At 37.3% G+C, this 16,504-nt stretch overlaps 1 protein-coding gene across 1 annotated transcript in view; it reads left to right on the top strand.

The window, feature by feature from the left end:
• ULK4 (unc-51 like kinase 4) overlaps window positions 1-16,504 on the top strand; it is a 255,975-nt gene that overhangs the window by 162,870 nt on the left and 76,601 nt on the right. The gene's annotated exons all lie outside the window — the stretch shown is intronic.

The raw sequence follows: 16,504 nt of genomic DNA, 5'->3' as shown, positions 1-16,504 counted from the left end.
CCAGCTTCCCGCATCTGCACGTTAACGAGACCTTAACGAGACTTGGAAAGCCAGACAGTGTCCTTGGTCTCATTAACAACAACTCGTATCATCAGAATGTTTTTATCAACATTCTTCACACACAAAATCCAAAACACACCGGCTACTGAGAAGAAAATTAACTCCATCCCTGCTGAAACCAGGACACTCACTTACTGATTTTATTATAAATTTAACTTTTAGAAAGCTGTTCCTCCAATAAAATGTGTTTACAAAAGAATTACTGACTGAAAGTTATGTTATGCCTGTGAAGAATGGCTTTGAAAAGGGGTGGGCTAGAGCTCTGACCATAACAACAGAGTGCAGGCAGAGAGAGCCTCTGCCAGTTCTGCCTTTTCTCACTGCTCAAACCTGTGAAATGATAAGTTGTACAATATTTCTGCATTTAAAAAAAAAACTTTGTTCTATTCCAGTCCAGTGATACAGACTAGTGGGATGGAGCCCAGACTGACTATAGGTCTTAGTATACAAACCATTCCATGTCTTCATTTCACTATATTTTATTATTGAAACTCCTTTTATTTATAAATTAGTTCTGATTTACAAAATGAAGATAAACTTTCTGCTGTTGGAAATCAGCAAATATAAATGTAAAAACTTGTTCAGAAATATACACATTGAGAGCATTGCTTGTTTGTCCTTAATGAGTGAGTGACATCCAGCAACACAGATCTACACTGTTATTTGCGCTATTTGTATAGAATAAATCAAAGATGTAGACTACTGGTGTAGCACTGTATAGCATACTCCAGAAGGAAGAGGAAAAAATGTGCGTAGAGAGACAGTGACGAGACAGCTAAGTCTCTTGTGAAGCTAAGAGTTGAGAGAGAACCATTTCGGAGTCTCCAGGAAAAGATTGGGTGGAGTGTGAGGCCTTTTCTATAGTAATCGCATCAGAGGAGGAACCAGAGGAGATACAGTATGATTAATGGTGGAAGTATAAGCACTGAATGGTGATGAGCAAATTTGAAGAATTAGATCTACCTTAGATGTGCATTGAAAAAAAAAGCCAAACAACTGAACACATAGGAGCCTAAAACTCCATCAAGATTTGGAGTAGTGGTCATGCCCTTGTTTTCGTAATTACCTTAGCAGTTAAAGCACTCACCTAGAAAGTGGAAGACCTGAAGTCCTTTTTTTCTCTGAAGGGATTGATTGAATGAGCAATGTCATCGTTCAGTAGACAAACTGGAACTTGACATTGTAGCTAATAGCACGCTTCTCTCCTCTGCTTGAAACAGATCCACTCTGAAGTTAGTAGTGTGAGAACAGGGCCAGAAGAAAAGGAAAAAGAGGAAAATATGACTGCATTGGAGAGGGATGGTTCATAGAATTCTGATTCTTTGGTTATTTCTTAGCAAACTGCTTGTCACACTTAAGAGTTGCTTGGGGTTTCTTGGAGTTTAGATGTAAGTGCTGCTTTTACTATCTTTGGGTGCATCTGCTTTGTGTGGGGAAAAATCCTATGCTAGCACTGACCTGAGCTGCAGCAGGATAACTGGTTAAAACTGCACAATGACATCCAAAGAAGTTAGCTCAAGTCCCACAAGCACTGTAACCACATAGCTGGCATGCCTTACTCAAAGTAGTATGCTCAGCCTTTCTGCATAGCAAATTAGATGTAAAACTATTTAACAACATGGCAAAACTGCATCCAATCCCTAAATATCTCCTCTTTATTGCCTCACAGAGCGAATTCCTGTGTACTTTTTGTACTGCTGGTAGTATATCAGTGCTTTTTCACTTCTCATCTGCTCAAAAAAAAAAAAGCATCTCTTCCATCATGCTGGTTTCCAAATTAAGGAAGTGGGATAAAAACATTAATAAAGTCTTTTATCTTTTCCTTATGCTATGTCATAAATGACTTCAGTAATATTTTCAGACTGTTAGTGATTGGATAACACTAACTTGGGCTCACTGAACTTCAGTATCCTGACTACGAGAAACAGCACAGCAGCCAAAAATAATTTATTTCAAGCAAAATGCCCCTGTCTTCTCTTATCCCTTTTCCCCATTGGCTATTCTTCAAAGTACTGGAAACCTGGATTTTGGCCAGTGCTTTATTGGTTAAGAGCCTAATTGTCAAGTAAAGAACTTCTGAAATTTGGTTTGCAATAACGTTATGGAGATATTGATCTTGTAATTGTAGGCTGTAAGATTTTCTTTGCATGAAAAAGGAAAAAAAGTTATTCCATACAAACTGGAGAGCTTTTTATCCTTTTAGTTGCCAACTGTAAATATACAGTGTTCCCTACAAGAAAGTACCTTAAACTTCCTCTGCCACTCTCTTTGATGTTCAAGTTTGTCATTTTTAAAATGATTTTTGTGTGATGGAGAAGAACATGATCTAGTAAAGTGGACGCTAAGCTCCTTCTTACAAAAAGGTTCCTGGAGTCCAAATGGAAAAGCTGAACATGAGTCAGCAGTGTGCTCTTGCAGCAATAAAGGCAAATCAGGGCTTCCATAAGAGAGAACAACTGGAAGATTGAGGACAGTGGTGATTCTCCTCTGTTTGGCACTCGTGAGATTGCATCTGGAATTCTGCGTCCGATTTTGGGCTCCAAAGAACAAGAATGGCATTGATAAACAGGAGTCCAGAGGAGGGCAACCACAATGTTTAGGAGGGTGAGCCACATCATGTGTATTTCCAGACTTTGCCTGTACTAGTACATGAAGTTATTCCTTCCCAAGTGCAGAACTTTGTAATTGCCTTTGTTAAACTTTAAGAGATTTCTAGCAGCTCATTTCTTGAGCTCTTTCTGAGTGTTGGCTCAACCCTTCAGCACATTGACCACTTGCCTCATTTCAATGTCATCTTCAAACATGCTGAAGCTGCATCTTATTCCATCCTGTTAACATTCTTTGTCCAAGCTGCTAATGAAGGCGTTCAACATAAGCTATTCTGCTGACTTAAAAATAATGCTGAAGACAGAGTATTATGGGTCATCAATTTCCCTTATTTCCCCATTACAGTGTGATAATTAATTCATGTATAAATGTAGCTTTAGAAATTAAAAACTTTAAATACTTGCTAAAAATTGTAAGGAACTCAGGATAGGGGGACAGTCTTGTCAAGTTTTTTGATTTCCAAGACTCAGGATGTTAGCAATGAGGGTTTCTTTCCAATTCCATGTATGCCTTTCTTCAGCTGCCAAGAAGCAGTATTTTTGCAGACAGATCATTCGGAGACCTTCATCACTGTTTCCTTTTGTGCCTGCTAACCTTCAGAACTCTCTCTTCCTCGAAGGAGTTGTATTAGGTGATAGAGATATTTTGTTTTTAACAGGTTGCAGCTTACATGTTGAACTTTACCTTTTCTCAAGGAAATCTTGCATGATGGCACTTGCCTCATTACTACTTCTATGATTTCGTATTAATTGCAATGATACGATTGTACATTTCAGCAACTTGCGTACAGGGTGGATTGCCTAGCACTAATTTATGTCTCCCCTGAACTGTGTCCTTTTGTGTGACAAAACATCAGACATGTAATGATAACTACTTCTAATGTTTAAAGGTGAAATGGAGAATAACATATGCAACTAGATTCACAGAGGGAATTTTAAATGTCCTCTGCTGTGTTATCAGCTGTTAAACATTTGTTCTGTTAGCATTAATGACAATTTCCACTTAGTGATCAGAGGGGAATAATATGATTCAGTTTAATTACTGTCATTGGAATTCAGTAAGGAGACTGGGATTAATATATGGTTTCTTGAGGATGATGAGACCATATGATGGGAACAGGTTGCCCAGAGAAGTGGTGGATACCCCATGCATAGAAATGTTCAAGATCAGGCTGGCTGGGGCTCTGAGCGACCTGGTCAAGTGGAAGGTTTTTTCTCTGCCCAGGGCAGGGAGATGAAACTAGATGATCTTTAAGGTCTCTTCCAACTCAAACTATTATGATTCTCTTGTGAAAGGTTAAGATGAGGTGCTAAAAGCCAAGACAATAATGCTCAGTTTTTGTGTGGTCTTGTAAGAACGTGAAACACGCTCTCTTGGCTTCTGTCTGTCAATCTCTTTCTTTCCTCCCTTTCACCATCTTTTGAAATCATTGGACAATTTTAAGTTAACTTGAGAGAGCATAGAGGTGCGAATATACAAAGTATGTATTGATTCTATAATAATCGATAGATGAGGAAAGGAGAGAGATCAAAACTAGTGACATAGCTTAGACAATAGTATGGATTTATAAATTATCTGTTTCTGGCTAATGTACAGCAAATGGAGTAGTGCAATACATGACATGCACAAAACAAACAAACAAAAATATATATACTTCACAGAAAGAAAGGAATTTTAATACCTAAAATTTCCAAGTTACAGAATTTTTAAAACCAAGAAGTTTACAACTTATTATCTTGAATCATCTTTATGGAGATCAGGTTGGAAAAATCCAAAAGGTGTCATTTCACCTTCAGGTGGGAAATAAGGAATGTAAATGTGAGAGGAGCATCATTTTAGAACTGTTTTTGTCTTTTATCAAGAGGTAAGACATGATCAAAGTGGAGATAACTGCTTTCGGTTTATTAGAATAGATCTTACTGATGAATGACAAAGTTTAATCTGTGATTCTATTTCCCTTAGCATTTTAAAAAATTAATTTATAAAAGGTAAAACTTACACTCTTGTATAGTATTCTGAGGTCTACTAGTAGACCGTGAAAGTCTATTAATATAGCTATATTTCACCTGGCCTTTTTTTGTATTTGCTTCCAATTTGCTTTTTAGGATATCTGCGAACTTTTGTTTTAGGTTTGTAACCACTGAGTTCAACAGTGTGTTGGTCAATGCCTGGGAAGGGTACCTGTGTAACGATCCCACAGTCAGTGCATGGGAGCAACTCCCACTCTAGCAGATGCTTATAGTTGGGTGACAGAGGATGAGGCAGTGCTAAGGTTTCAGAAGTAGGAAAAGGGAGTAATCAGTAATAAAGACAGCAAGTTACTACCATGGAGGTAGGCAGGGATGTAGGATGTAGATGTGTAGGAAATGTGGTGGTATTATTTCTACAGGCCATGAAACAACTAGCTATATGTTACTTTGTGCTTGTCATTAAAAGGGTTAACACTTGTTGACTATAAAATGAAAACCAAGTTCTAGATGCCAGAATCATCAGCTCTTAAGCAGGTGTTATAGGAGTGCAGTAGATTATCCCCTGTTTCTATAGTTGTTAGGATGGTCTACTGAAAAGATATGTTGTCTTATTAGATATGTTGTGACTATTGACAGGCGTTGACATGATGACAAATCTAGGCATAAGATGAAGCACAAAGTCAGGTTTGGCTGCTTGATAAGTGAGTGGTGTTAGTGTGCAAGATTACTTAATTATGTGGAAAGTGGCGAGTAATAGATAACCAAGTACTTAATGTAGTAAAACAGTACTCTAGTAGAACTAACAGATATATAAACTCTCTCTTTTGCCTTCAGTTCAGTCTTTTTGTCACCTTTGTTTCTTTTCTTACTGTGTTTCTGAGTGGGTTTGTTTGTTTGTTTGTTTTTCAGGTACTTTGCACAAATTACAAAAATAAAATGTTGACTCATCTTAATTGTCTGTAGTTAGTAGTGCTTTCAGAATTTGAGACCTGTTTGTCCCCAGGTCATAGTCAAAGGCACGGAAATTCTTCATTCTGTTGCATCATACGCATTTTGCTTGTAGAAAGAGTTTGGACATAGTATATTAGAACGTAGAGAAATGTGTTTCAAAGGCTTTAGCTGCTTCATCAAGATCCTCATTCTTTAAAACTGAACAAAGTAGGTTGTTAGAAAATAAATCTTATAAGTTGCTATGGATAACTTCTAATTGTCTGCAGCTATTCCTGATAATGCCTCTAATTTGTTACATTCATATAAGCAAGTATTTTCAGAATGTATAAAAAGTAAATCCAACCTTTAGGAAAGGTTGCTACTGTAATTCAAAGCTCATCTAGTAAATTGTCTGCAGCCCAGTATTACTTGCTAATGAGTTTACATTTTTAGCTTTTTTTGAATCTCATTATACTCCATAAATGGTTTATAAAATTTTTTTTCGTTATGATCTTATAAGGACATGATGGGTATAGCTGAAGTTCCATCCGGTCGTGTTTAGTTGAATGACCTTTTCTAGGCTGTATTGCTGTGAACCCATGTTTGACTACATCCTGAAGTAACTACCACTAGCAGTGTAAGCAGAGATGTTTGTCTGGGTTTACATTATATGATGCAGAAAATCCTAAACTTTATTCCTTATGTATTAAAGCTGTTGAATCTTGGGAACTATAGTAAAAGTGAAATTGTGGGTTTTAACACCTAGAACAATAAAACTAGTCTTCAAGTTCTTCTTTAAAAATGCAGCACCTATTAGTAGTACATTGTACTTAAAGCAGTTTGTGTAAAAACTGAAGTTTCTATGGAAGAACCTTTAGTGGAAATGCAGAATGTCAGCTACAGCAGTTGTTATATCCAATATCATATTAAGAAAGCATGGTAGGTGCTTAAAGCAGGGACAATTACTGGAAAGGAAGAGATCTGCAATAAATTTTGTAGTCATATCGTAACTGATTTGCACCTCATGAAAGAGAGATCAACCTTCATGGGTGAGGTACCCTTATTCATCTTGTGGTCCACTGCTTTGACTTCTAGTCAAATGTCAAAGGATTAATTAGATTTCAAGTGTCTTTGTGTGTCATATTGTTAAAGTCTGTTAAATACTGCATATCCAAAAAATGGCACTCATGAGACCAACATCAAACTTTAGCCTTTTTATTAAAAAAAAAAAAAGTGTGTCAGTCTTTTACATACAGATATTTTTAACATAATGATAGATAAATGACAATGAATTCTGAGCTCTCTAGATAGATCCCAAAGGTTTCTAACTTGCCTAAATCTTTGGAGGATGTTCTACCTTTCACTTCCTCACAGATAATAGTATTTCAGCTTCAGTCTCCAAAAGACATTTGATTATGCTGCCCATAGCACACTTTTTACGAACAGCTTCTCGCTTCCTCGCCAGCTCTCTCTCGCTTGCTAAATTGTCAGTGCTCATGAAATTAGACAGTAGACTGCACTAGCTTGGCAATTCAGATCTCCCTGCCGCACCCATCTACGCAGCGGTAGTCTGAACTACTGTAAAACACTGAGATGGTGTTGGTGTGACAGCATATGAGACTTTGATTTTAGGAATACAAGTGAGTTGTTGTAGTAGCTGCCTTCAAAGCTGCAGGATTTTCTTCCAAGATAGGAGAAACCAACTCAGTCTAAGACAACAATCAAGAAAAGGACTATCGATTAGTCATACAGGAGAAGTCTACTTGCAGGGGAAAGGCAGTAGTTATAAAATCCTGTAGAATACGTTGCTTAAACTAATATGCCCCTAAAAAAAAAAACAACAACAAAACACCCACGCACCTTCCTCCCCCTCTGAAAACACAGACTTAATCTGTGAAGAAATCAGGCACGTGTTCAAACTGGTTCTGAAGCCATTTGCTCGTTCCTTACTACCCCCTATTTATTCCTAGGAGGCAGGAGTTTTCCGCAAAACTTTTGCACAATACGGTATAGGAATATTTGTTCAGTGACCAAAGATAGAAAATACATTGTTTCATGACAGTACTTTATACCTACTTATTGTACAGCACCCTAAGCAAATATGTAGCTTAGTTCATGCGCAACATATTGCCATTCTGGATGGAAAGAGTGGCAGGGGGAATACGTTAGGCAAATCAATATGGCTAAGAAGCTAAATAGATTTTTTTTTTCTGTACTTAATGTTTAGAAACAAAATGTTCACAGTTAAAAAAATTTGAAGTAAGAAATAGTTTTAAAATACAAAAAATAAATTCAAACTGTCATGTATCATCCTGTCTGAGTAGCTGCAGATGTTGCTCCTGTATCATTTGGGTGTGACAGGGAAAGTCCCTTGGTTACAGCCCCTGCCATAGAGGACGTAAGCCTTTCACAGGTCCCTGCCGGTACTGCAGCAATTCGTTCAGCTCTTGAACACAGAGGTGTCTCTATGAACATCTAAAGCTAGTAGTTGTGTGTCACTATGTTCATCTGAGTTACAGCTTATATGAGAAGTCAGTGGTGATTGAGCCTGAAGAAGTCTCTTCTATGATGTTATGAAGTTCAGGATGTTTTTTAATAGTATTAAGACATGTTTTTCTCACTCAAAATACCAGTCACTCAGGTGGAAGTGTATAACATCACATAGGTAAACTTAGAAGTCTGGTATCATAAAAGATAAGTGGGAATCACGTCAAAATAGCATGGTAGTAGAGAAGTCTTTGAGGAAAAATAACCTGTGTCATCCTGTGATATTTAACAATACAGCCATCTGAAACGGATGAAAATAGAAACAGTAATTGCTGTGAGAAACAGTTATGCCATTCAAGTAGAACCAAGCCTGTTGTTGTTGAGAGCTGCACCCATAAGGCGCAAAATGTCACAGCACGCTTGCTGAGACTTCAAAGGATAAAATAAGTTAATAAAGGCTCAACAGGTTGTTACATCTTGTCTCGCTAGTGCTGTATTGTAAAAGAGGATTGGCCTTTTCTGTGACTGGAGTAGGCTTCCTGATACTATCCCTGTGGCCAGCCAAGCAGATCATCTTGCAGCATAGCTGCCTGATTAAACTACCTCAGATATCTCATTTTAAAACCTAATTGATAGAAGAGAAAGGAGTAATAACAGAAAATGTTTAAAATCTTTTCATTCCATGATATTCTAGTCTCAGAGGCCCTATGCCTCTCAGTGCCTATAGTTAGAAAATCTAACTATATAACTGATCAGCTTAGTTTAGTGGTGGGAAGTTAGTTTAATAAATATAGCCATTTTGAAACAGAGTTTGTTTTTGTATTTCTAATATGCCAAGAATAATAGACATTTTTTTATGCCTATCCAGTTCCTAGACAAAACTAAGACTTAAGGTTTTGGCTGAGCAACTACACTAACTGATAATGTTTGAAAGCAGAAAAAAACATTTGAAAAATGAAGTTTTAATGTTAGAATGTAAGGCATCGATTTTGTATCTGAGGATGTGGATATCTGAAGGTTTCTTGATGACAAACTCAGAACTGGGAAAAGGGAAGAAATCTGCAAAGCCTCATGCTCCTTTTCACCCACTTATCCATATCCTCCCCTCTGGAGATTGTCATCTTTGCATTCATTCTAGGTGCTGCTTTTCTTGCAGTCTAATTTAAATGTTATCGTTAGACGTTGTGCTAGTAGTCCCCAAAGTGCAACCCAAATAATATATTAGGACTAGTGAATTTGTTCAGTTTGAAAGAAGATGAATAACTAGGTAAATGTGTTGCTGTCATATTAGCTACAAGTTAACTATTGAAGACACAAACAATTTAAGTGGTTAAAGATTATAAATTAAAATCTAATTATGGTGCTGTCCTTGTGTAGCTTGGCAGATGTAATTAGTAAGCTAAAAGATTATATTAAGGGATGAAATTTAAAATGTACCTATATATTTGAAAAGATACCCAGTTTGAATACAGTTACTGTACCATAGGTTGTAGAACTTTTATATATTTTCTATTCTAGCTGTTAGAACGGTCTCAGTATGAAAGCAGTGTATCACTGCCGATTTGAGGTAAGTGTAAAATTGCAAAGGTACAAAGTACTATACACAAAAATAAACTACATCAATCATTACTCTGTCACAGGAGTAACGGTCTTCAGATGCGCTTATTTGATTCTACTGAAAGAAGTTTGTTTTGTCAATTGCTAAAAATAAGCACAAGTTTTGGCAGGTTCACTGTGTAGTGAACAGATCAATGAAATCTGAGGTTTTTCACTGGTTTAAAGAATGGTTTGGGGTTTTTGTTTTAGATGTTTTCAACAGTTGTCATAGCTCCTAGACAGCCAGATATTTTCCTCTACTAAGTTATTTTCAGGAAAATTGTTCATCTCACAAAATAATCTGTTTAAACTGTTTGCGGATTATTAAAGTTTAAAGTAATTTTCTGTTTTAAGTGAAAAGCGTATTATCTCATAATGGAGAAACTGAAATTATTTACATTTTTAAAGCCTCTAGAGAGTCTCAATTTGTACACACGTGAGGTAGTCTATATTACTTGAAAGTTTTCCTGTCATGTTTGTGTTTTTCCACCTATGTATTTTTTTTTTGTTTCTCAAATATTACCTGAAATACAACATTTATATGTAGACTTTATAGTTTGGTGTCTTCTTTTGCTATTCGGGATCTAATTTTATAATATAATTTAGCTTAGTTTTTCCAAACACTGTAAGTTATATTTTTGTGTGCATTTCTTATTTAAGAATTAATTTCTATAGGTAAATTTCTTTTGAAGTCTAAAGCTATAGATCCCTATCTACACATGAATTTTCCTCCATCTTAGACAGTATATATTCAGGTGGATGTTTGGGTTCTCATTGAAGGTATTTGGATTACTGCTTCTTAACTGGTAGATTTTTCCTGCAGTATTTGGTCAGTGCCTTGTAGATTTGATTATGTAACTAATTATGTGTATACTTGTATCTGTGACTATTTAAATTTTATAGTAATGTATGTGGATATAGTCAGTTTTTGCAAGTCAGTTGTTGGGGGAACCTCACTGATGTGCAGTTGAAATCTCCAGCTGAGAGACAGTGGTTGTTTAAGCTGCTCTGACAAAAATGTAGATGCTCACCTGCTGATACCATTTGATTTTTAAAAAAAAATACAGATCATAACTGTGGTACAAAATTGTCTATCCGCTCTTAAAAAAAAAAAAAAATATATATATATATATATGTTGTGTCTCATTTCATCTTAAGCTTTTTTCTAATTGAACCAAGATTATGTTTAGGAAAGAAGGATTTATGAAAACAAGTGTGGCAGCAAAGACCTCTGCTTAAGCATGTGGTGGATTTCAGATCTGAGTCTTAAGCAAATCAGTTTAACTTTTCATTTAAAGATGCCCAAACTTGATAAATGTTGGGGATTTTTGTTTCATAAATAGGATTTAAAGGTTTCCGTAGTTGTCTCCACATTGTTAGAAGATAATACATCAGGTAGCTGTTCCTTCTTTTTGGTTGAGGAAAAGATACGTGCTTCCCTTTGAATTTTTAAGACGAATAGGGGAAGAAATAGGATATCTTTATAAAGCTCTTTTCTGTCTTTTAGGAGATTGTAAAAACTGAGAAGATTTCTTTTCTTTTTTTTTGACCCCATTACCACCCACCTTTTGAAAAGATAAGGAAAAAAAGATGGAAACTTCTCGCTCACTTGCACCCATTTAGTTTCAACTTGTCTTATCTTTCCTGCGGGCCATTCTTTCTTTGCTTATCATATTGCAGGTTGCTTACTTGAAAACCTCTCACCTCTGTGAGACTTGGCAAAAATCCAGTAAAGTGTTGTTAGTGGTTTTATTCACACTTTTAAAAGATTGTATTTCCTAGCTAACATGCCCAGCTTTTTACCCAACGATACAGCCATGACACATGCCTTTTTTTCTGGGGATCACAAAACTACTACTACTGTATGTATTAAGTAGAGAGATTGAAAACACAGTAGAATTATCCTTGATGGCTCAAAAGTCTTTCCAATATACATTTTGGCTGAATAAACTAGCAGTGTCGTTTTCAAACACAAATGGATATTGTATATTTTAATCCCACCACCCAACCCAGAATGATGTGAAGTGTGGGTTTATGCCATTATTTATCATATAAGAAAAACACTCTCCAACTGTTACTTACTGTGCATTTTCTTCAGAAATTACATTTAATGTTGTTGAGTTCAGAGAACATGTGGTTCAAACAGCAGCATAAGAAGATGAATTTAGTGGCAGTATTTTGTCTATACTGTGAGAAAAAGTTGTAAGCAAGGTAAGGAAAAGGCAGATAAAATACCAAAAGGAACAGATTATCGAGGCAGGTTTGGGGGTTTTGATAGAAGATACAGAAAGAACAGGTTTCCTTACAAGATTTTGCCTGCCTAGGTTATGGGTCAGGCAATCATTCATACTGAGTCTGTGCATTGTGAAATCAGCCTGGATACAGGGATACTCAGTCTGGACTGAGAGCAAAAACTGATGGAGCTCCCTGCAAGAAAACCTGTGTTAATGAAATGTGCGTATGGTCATGCTTGTAACCAACTTCAGTAACACATCTGGAAGGCAGTACATGTCATCTCTTGACAATAACCTCCTAATTTGGTTCCATCAAGTTGGGCAGTGTTGGCGCTGGCTGTGACACCCAGTCTCCCAGGCTGAACTGTAGCACACTATCCTGCTTCAGTGCAGTACTCTGGCAGGCCAAGTTGTGCAAAATGTTTAACCTCTACTTGCTGTGAAATTGCTTATCTTGAAAACTTAATTACATACATCTCTCCTTGCTAGTGTCTACTTCTTGCAGCTTATCTCCAGTTCTTGCCTAATTTGTTGACTGTCCAGTTTCACAGATCTTAATTCCTCCATCAGAACTGCTTTTACTTGGCGTAGTCCAGACTTCACTTTTTGTAGCCTGCTTCCAAAGTCCCTTTCCTTTAAAGCACAATCTTCATTAAGCTTAGTTGGTCCTATCTTTCTAAAAATATTTATGAACAAAGGCAGAGGACAAGCCTAGTTCAAACAGAGCAGAGCCAAAATTTTGAGCAGATATTTGCTATTCACAGGTAGCAATTGTGTTGTTGGTTCCATCTAGAAAAGCGTACGCTCCTGTACTGAAACTCATTGGGCATCCCTAAAGCTGTTTGACATACTAGCTTTCTCTCTGAACCAGAAAAAGTGCTTCTTCACATAAACAGAGGAAAGCTCTGTCAAATATGCCCTGATGCCACCAATTCTGTAGGATATCTATTGCAATCCTGAATCCTAGATGGAAGCAGTGACCTGTGTTAAATCTGTTGCAGAACACATTATCTTAGAAAATGCTGAGCATATTACTTTATTGTTTCAAGCTACTGTTAAATTTTGTCATCCTTGATGTTTGTCTCTCCAATTGAGATAACATGTGGGAGGAAGAAAGGAACATGGGCCCTTCATTACAAACTCCTCCTTTCCCCCCACCCCCCTTGTTTACCTTATCAAGCAAAAAGACTGAACTTATTTTTTTTTGCCTGAGCTTGCTTTCTGAGCGTCAGCAGGCTGGAGGAGAAATGTAGGTAGATAGCGGTAGTGCCCGAGGCACATAAGAAGTGACACATGAAGCACACTCAGGGATAGGATGGTGGAAGCTCCCTGTGTTAAAGCAAGTTGGTAAAATTACTGAGACCCTGTGGTACATTAATGCCTAACAAACACCTATGCACAGCAGAGCAGGCACGGTAGAGAGAAAGGAAAAGGTACTGTTATGGTTTAACGCCGTCTGGCAACTAAGCACGACACAGCCACTCACTTACTCCCCTCTGCCCAAGTGCGATGGAGGGAGAATTGGAAGGATAAAAGTGAGAAAGTAACTCATAGGTTGAGATAAAAACAGTTTAATAATTTAAAAGATATAATAATAAGAATTTTAAAATATAAGCAAAAAAGGAAAAAAAAAACAAACAGAGAGGAAAATAAACTCGAGGAAGATAAGTGATGCAAATGAAAATAATAGCTCACCACCAAATGACCCATACCCAACCTCCCCTCCAGTTTTATTGCTAAGCATGATGCCCTGTGGTATGGAATATCCCTTTGGCCAGTTGGGATCGGCTGTCCCAGCTGTGTCCCCTCTCAACTTTTTGCACACCTCCAACCTAGTCTCTGGCAGGGCAGTGGGAGGAGTAGAAAGGGCCTTGATGCTGTGTAAACACTGCTCAGGAGTAATTAAAACATCAGTCTCTTATCAACACTATTTTCAGCACAAATCCAAAACATAGCCCCACTCAAGCTCCTATGTAGAAGTTTAACTCTCTCCTAGCCAAAATCAGTACAGGTACTAATACAGGGCTTGCACACCAAGTTTCTCTTGCTGTTCTGTTGCATGTCCTCACAGGGCACCGACTTAAAAAAAATCCTGTCTCTGTTCTGTGGTGGTCAACTCTTTTACTGTAGTTATGTCAATGTTCTTAAGTTCTTTTTGACCTCTGAAGAAATTAGTTGCCCTTGAGTAATGCAGAATCCAGATTCTCAGTTAAAGCATCAGATCTACAGCAGAATCCAGTTCACCTTGTTGTTGGGAGGGGGTGGTATAGTTCACTGTTTTGTTTCAAAACTGAATGGCTTGGGCCAAGATAGCCTAGTAGACCAAACCATTCCATGTGATCTCCTTCTAATGCTTATGCAGAAGTTTCCCCAAGAGTCTGAGCCAGTCTATTACTGTATGCACAGGTTCCACTACTCCCAGCAACAGCGACTTGCACAGAAAATGTACAGGCTGTCCACAACCCAGTGTCAGTAGACCTGTGCTCCTATTGTGTGGATCCTGTTGAGATAAAGGAACAGTGTTCAACCACACAAAGAGTTACAGTTCTGTCAGAGCCAGGGCTGCCTCTTGATTGAGTAAGCTGAGCTGTAGTACCAGCTGACTTGGCTCAGTGCAGTTGTTTGAAGTAAGGGTAGTTGGGGTCAGGTAGCTGGGCTGACAGAAGATGAAGGTTCGGTTGGTCTGTGTTGTGCTAATGATGAGTATTAGGTAAGGCATTTTTGGTACAGACTGAAGTGACAGCATGATCACAGTGTGATGGGTTCCAGCTCAAAGATCCTGCTCATAAGGTTGAAAATCATGAATAGGTCAAAGTAGAACAAGCATCCATGCAAACAAAACAAGACATATGCCTAAGCCACTTATTATTAAGGATAATAGCATCTGAGATGAAAAGCTTGTGGTTAGATTTTAGAGATTTAATCAGATGTGGCATTATTGGTATTGCCAGATGATGGCAAATTAGAATGAGAGTCTGCTGGTCGAAGTTATCCTAACATTCAGAAAACAGTTGACCCAGCAGAGTAGGTTTAAGGCTACAGAATTTGATCTGCTCATAGTTGCAAAACCAGATTTACTGTCATGTGACATCCTGACCTCTGTTTAAGCCCTTTGATCATATAAGCATAAATACACCAAAGCCACCTTGAACAGTTGCAATTACTAGTTGTCAGCTTTCATTTCTGTTGTAAACTTAATTGATGAATAATACAGGATGTTACAGGAAACTGTGTCATAGATTCAGTTTTGTTGTAATAACTAGCAGCAAATTCCACTTAGTGGATACTCTAGCTTTTGCTTGTATGCTTTGGTCTAGTTGTAACAATTGTAAAAGTCTGTCACTTGAAAATCCAAGTATTTGTACTCAGTAAGTTTTCATCCTATAGAAGGCTGATGTAAATAGACCAAGAGGAGTAGGAATAAATATTTAATATAATTCCTTACAGAGCATGACTTTTCAGTATGGAAAAGTATAGAGTTTTTACCCTTATTCTTTGCTGAATATTTGTGGGAACAGTAGTCAGCTGTCATTTATTTCTGCAGTTTAAAACTGTTTGAAAACTTCAGAGAATTTTCTGGAGCCGGGGTTCACTGGTCCTTATCACTCGCAGTCCAGGGACTCTTGAAGGCCTAGCTAGAGCAATTAGTGCTGGTAACGTCGTTCAAAGCTATTGAATGCTGTCAATTTGTGACAACAGTTTAGGGCTATGTTTGCATTCTGAGGCTGTTCATATCTGGTCTGTACAGGTTTTGTCAAAAAGACCGTCTCAAAGTTTGAATGTGGTCTCTCAAGGGTTTTGGTAGAAAGGAAATTTGAGGCCAAAGCAGAAGAACGTTAAGATATTTGAAGTAGATAAGTGTTTAACCTTGTGTGACAGGAAGTCTATTATTAAAATAGCAGTCTCTTTAGAAGAATTTCTAGTTCTAAATTAAGCCCAGGATATAAATTCCTCCTGTATTTTATCACATGGAATTGTTGCAGGCTTAATCTTTCTGAGCAGTAAGTCAAAAGTCTTTATTGACTCTTTACTGACTGTGAATCTTGCTGAATGCAAGGAATTCCTAATCTAACAAAAATAACAGATTTTAATCTAGTGAAGAATTTTTTTTTGTCTGTTTTTTTTTTTTGACATTAATTTGAGGACTTCACGTAGCCTTTGTTTTTCTGAACAGCATACACTATATATTAATTCACAACATGTAAGCAGAAGCATTTCCATGTAGCTGTGAAGCAACAACCACTAATATCTCAGGCTAGTTTTAGAGAAGGTTTTAAAGACTCAGATCTTACTCCCAAGAGAGCAAGGTGTCCTGTTAGACATTCTCGTTCCTCATGCAGATCATTAAAACTTGCTGTTTGGAAGATCTCCTAAGCATCATCTAACTTCTGTCTGGCAAAACCAAGAGATTTTATTTCAGTTGACACCTTGAAATAGGGTGTATCAGGATCTGACTTGAAGTACAGCATGCTGTAGAATTACTAGGCTTTATAAAATGGACTACTCTTTCTAATGTATCTCTGACATATGGGGGAAAATCTCTAGCTGAAAAGCTACTATAAAGTTTACTTAACAGCAATAATAGTCAATCCAGACAAAGTGATTTTATCTTATTACAGT

The sequence above is a fragment of the Chlamydotis macqueenii genome, chromosome 2 (genome assembly GCF_036417535.1).
Source record: "Chlamydotis macqueenii isolate bChlMac1 chromosome 2, bChlMac1.mat, whole genome shotgun sequence".
In the NCBI taxonomy this organism is placed as follows: Eukaryota; Metazoa; Chordata; class Aves; order Otidiformes; family Otididae; genus Chlamydotis; species Chlamydotis macqueenii.
This window is presented reverse-complemented; position numbering and strand designations above follow the sequence as displayed.